The sequence below is a fragment of the Zea mays genome, chromosome 6, assembly GCF_902167145.1.
Source record: "Zea mays cultivar B73 chromosome 6, Zm-B73-REFERENCE-NAM-5.0, whole genome shotgun sequence".
Lineage (NCBI taxonomy): Eukaryota > Viridiplantae > Streptophyta > Magnoliopsida > Poales > Poaceae > Zea > Zea mays.
In genome coordinates, this window is record NC_050101.1 from 56,541,668 (window position 1) to 56,546,724 (window position 5,057).

General features: G+C 39.5%; 1 long non-coding RNA gene across 1 annotated transcript; it reads right to left on the reverse strand.

The window, feature by feature from the left end:
* Nucleotides 1-3,541: 3,541 nt before the first annotated feature.
* On the reverse strand, nt 3,542-4,483 carry LOC103629322 (uncharacterized). The gene is made up of 3 exons (XR_554295.2): nt 4,468-4,483; nt 4,272-4,382; nt 3,542-3,573 (listed from the first exon to the last, which is right to left on the reverse strand). It is a non-coding gene; the product is annotated as an uncharacterized lncRNA (long non-coding RNA).
* Nucleotides 4,484-5,057: the final 574 nt, after the last annotated feature.

Genomic DNA, 5,057 nt, shown 5'->3' on the forward strand with positions numbered 1-5,057 from the left:
CCGGGAACACGGCGATCTTGCCGCTCTGCTCTTGGTCACCGTGGCCAGAGTTCGGGGGTTGGTTATTTGTGCAATTAAGTTAGGGAAAGTACTCTTTAGGTCACGAATCCGGTTTAATCCGAAGCTGAGCACCGGTCTCGATCTTCCCCGGCCAGTCTAACTCGCCGGAGTTGTGCCGCCCATGCGGAGCACCGTCGTGGACCCCGTCGCGCGAAAGAATAGAAGACCGAGGGTCTTTTTGCAAGTTGTCAGTGACTGAGAAACACAGTAAATAAACCTGCTTCAAATTAACCAAAACCCCAAGGTCCCCTGTGCAAAGCCGCCAGGGCGCGGCCGCGCGCGGGCACTTTCCCTCTGGACCTGGGCCGCTGGGCTGAATCCGGCCCAGTTCTATTAATTCTTTTCCTTTTTCTTTTTCAGTAGAGATTCAAAAATATGTAGAAAAATGTAGAAAAATGCTAAAATTTTGAAACTAATTTTCCTAGGTTTGTTATTTTCCATAGTATTTAATAAAAATAAGTTTGTGATTTTTAGTGAAAGTAAGAAATTTTAGGGTATTTAAAATGGTTAAAAATGTTGATTATGGATTTTTAGAAAATAATTGATAAGTCCTAAAATGCCCAAAATTTTTATATGAGTGTTATACAATATTTAGAAGCCTTGGGTAGAGTTTGAATTGATTTGGACCTTGTTTGATCACCAAACCCCAAAACACCCCCCGTGCCCTATGAACTCCTTTACCGACTCCGGAAACCCTAAGTTCCCGGAACTCCGTGAAGGCAAGTTGTATTCAAGACATAAATAATAAGTTTATGTTATCTTTGCATTCTCATGAGCATCCCATGGCATCCATTCTTATATATATGTATGGTTATGATTAGAACGTGAAGAAGAGGTAGAAGTAACTGAAGAGGAGACACCACCACCACCTTCGGAGTCTCAGGCCGGGAATCATTTCTACTTTGACATTTGTGGATCCGAGCCTGATTCACCTGTGAACGAAGGCAAGCCCCGGTGCATGCAACCCCTTTCCTTGTGTTTTTAAATACTTTTCGCACACTTAAGTCTAGTGAAATGTGCATTAAGTTCATAGGAGTTACTTGAAACCCTTGGATGCATTGCTTTTCCTTGATATCCATACCTTTTATAGATACTTCGGTGAAGTATCAAAATATGATTTACAAAAAATGCTTAGCCTTGCTTAGATCTTGTGGATAGAAGTTGTCCTCAATTTAACCATGGAGAGGATGGCTTCTACCTGCAAGAATATTTTCATTTGGAGCAATAGTGGGATCTTACTGCAAAGCTCTCCGTGATGCTCTTTCATCCTTAGGAACAGACACCTTCCTAAGGGTGGAAATACTTAAATTGAAACTTGGGGTAGGAACAGGTGATGTTCTACCCACACTACAGGAAACTGGTTAAAGAACGTGGGTGAAAAACCGTCGAACTTAATGTAATAAGCCGTCGAACTTACTGTAAGAACGTGGGTTTACCGACGAATATAGCCGACGGTGATTTTTGGACGAACTTAGAGAAGTAAGTTCGACGGCCCCGTCGAACTTAACATTAAGAACATGGGTACCGTCGAACTTAACGTAAAGAACGTGGGTACCGTCGAACTTAACATTAAGAACATGCGTTTTTAAGTTCGACGGTGGCCGTCGAATTTGTTCCCATAAGTTCGACGGTACCCATGTTCTTTACGTTAAGTTCGATGGGGCCACGTGGCCGTCGAACTTATTTGGCCTGCGTGGGTCTGCGTGGGCTGCGCATTAAGTTCGACGGTACCCACGAACTTAACGTTAAGAACGTGGGTACCCACGTTCTTAACCCTTTTCCAGAAAAAAAAAATAAAAATTACAGAAATGAAAAATTAGACAAACATAATATCACATGCAACACAGAATATCACATATAATACAGATTTCAAACACATGGATACATGTTCATATCACAAATTCACACAAGTCCAAATACATAAGTTCACATAAGTCCAAATACATAAGTTCACAAATTCACATAAGTTCACATCCATAGTTCACATTTGTAGTTCACAAGTTCAAACACACAAGTTCAAACATTAGCTCCATCGCTCTTGATCAGGACATCAGAGTGTAAATATATTCTATGTATTCAAATTTGATACCTAGAGAACAAAATAGGACGGCTAAATAAAAGCTTTACATGCAGCCTACTAAGGACTGAACACCTTAGCAAGTTGTTATTTAGTTATATTGACATATTGCAAACCATATGTGACAACCAAAGAATTTAGAGTTCCCAACGTCGCCTGCCTAAGAGCTCTGTTGGCCTGTTCCATAAGAGAGAGAAAACGAAGGCATTATCTTGCTCTTTGCTATGCTTTTCATAGAAAATAAAAATCAAATGAAGGCAGCAAAGATCCATGCAACTATGCAAGTACCTTACGAAGGAAAGCTGTGAGTTCAGAAACAACATGATCCAGGACACACGAGAGATCAATACGTAGAGGTAAATTTGCAATAACTGAAAATGCATGTCAAGTGAAATAGTTTAGGTACCACAGAAGAAAATAAGAAATAAACAAAAATTAGACAACATATTCTCATGCATAAGTAGATAGAAATTGGTATGACTAAATTATGCAATATTAGATATCCTTAATCAAGTGTTTCAGCATTTGTTCTTTAATATTAAATATGTCATAAACAAGCATTGCACGATGTTAAAACCTCCAATTAAGCATTGGTATCAAACGCAAGCAGTCAAAAACTTACCTTGACAACTGTAAGTCTTGTAATTTCATTACCCATCCTGTCAACGAGTATGGGAAGGCATGCTGGTAATTCTCTTTCAAGACCATCACCAAAAGTAGAGACCACCAAACTCATGCAAGATATGGCGCATTTTTTTACCTCTTGGGAGAACACAAATTTGCATGATAAATGAGAGTGCACTGCAAGCACACAAGAAAGGGAGTGAGAAAAGAGAATTTTGCCAAACCTGATCCTGATCATGATTGGCCAAACGTCCTAGTATCGCATTATAGATTGGACCAATGTATGGCTTAAAATCAACTGTGGTTTTCTGCACCACAAAATAACAAAAATAAAAAAATAAAAAAGATAATAGGGTACTTCATGTCCGCAAGGCATGGAATACAATATGACCTCGAGATTTGGACAAAAATAGGGGAACATACCCAACCGTATCGATATCGGGCAGCACAAAATCTGCAATTCCAGTGTAGCAGGTGTAACCTGAATAGGTGGCATCTGAGTGCCCGAATAGTGTCTTCCTCACCTATTCAGAAAACTTCAGTCAAATCAGGTTCTGTTTGTGCTTGATTCTGACCAAACGGAGAACTAACTGTATTACCTTTGACCATATTCCATCGGCACCAACCAAAAGGTCAACTTCAAATATTCTACCATCCTCCAATATGGCAGTAACCTACACTCAGCCAAAGAAGCACTGCAAGTTTAGAGACAGGCAATGGAAACTCCTGCAGCCAAATTTAAGTTTAAGTTCACAAAGCCGCAGAAACATATCTGCCAGTTCACCTTGAAGCCTGGAAGTGAAGCTTTCTCCCTACCATGCAGGTAGTAGAAATTCAACATCAACCCAGCAAGAACGAAAATAAATAAAAGAATGAAACTCAACCTGGTAATCACAATATCATTCCTAGAAATGCAAGAGAACCACAAAAAACATACTAGCTGAATCAAATAACTGCACGTCCCGATCCATGTGCTACAACTATGTGAAGCACACTCTAAAATTTGTGCAATTAGGATCTTCCAAGTATGAGAGGGTTAACATACTAAATGGTCCATATACGAGATAAAGCTGCAGCTAATGTTGTTTGTTTTAACAACATTAGCTTGATAACTTACATATTTCCTTTTGAAAACCACAAAAAGATGTTGTAATTATTGAATAATTTAACATTTATGATCCAGCTCATTATTTGTGAAATCACGCCAATATACGGACATGACTCTCGATTCTCAAACAAGGACAAGTCCCAACTTTATCACTTCTGGTTAACATATAACCTATCACCTTGCAAAAAAACATCATGGCAGCCTATGCAAAAGTTACTGGTCTTTTTACCATAACGCAATATCAGCAAAGCATTTGCATCCTCATTCATGAATTACAATCTAAGGACAAAAGGTCACACATGTCTCACCCAGAAAGTTGGGGGCACTTATCATGAATGCCATGTTAGTTTGATGATTGTGTGGAGACAAAATAAAATGAAGTATAATGATGGAATATCTTACACTTCATCAGGCTCCCGAACATCAATCAATTGAGCTTCTTCGAGAAAACTAGGGTCTTGCAATTTTGCGTGAAGCTCTTCTGGGTCAATGTCTTGCAGTACGCATTGATCCCTGCCATTTAGCAAGGAACGCATTAGTTTCTGTTCATGCTCTCCTAATTACCAACACACAGTATTTCAACACTAGTACCATCTACCTCTCAGCAAGAACAATTATTATTCTGCTAGACTTGGTGCATGGAAGATGCTCAATCGATCCCGCCAGATACAAAACTGTATCAACTGTGTCAAATGGCTGTCTCACTGACACTTCAAAATCAGGTCAGGCAGTGAGCTCACGTTATCAAATCCAGCTGACACCTCATATCACCGAATTATATATCGATCGCGACATATTTATTTCTGAAACAATAAAATGTTATACGTACATATACGTGCACAGCTTATATTTCATTTAAGAATAACAAGTATCTGTGAGTCCTTCAATTCTAATGAAGAGCTAACCGTCATTTTTTCCCATGAGATAAAAAAGGTAGCGGATGACAATTTGTGACATTATCTCGTAGCCATGTGTTTGTCTACTTTAAGAAAAATAGTTTGGTATTGGTACTTTGAGTGTCATGCAAGCTGAAGGAATTGTTGATATAGAAAAGCCAAAAAGGACATTGGTTACATTGTGAGGATCACTAACCGCACCGATGGACTGAGTTGGCTCTGGCTTGAAGCCTTCCGTGAATAGCCTTCGTAACCACCGCTAATCAGCTACTGACTCTTGTAGCTGTACTGT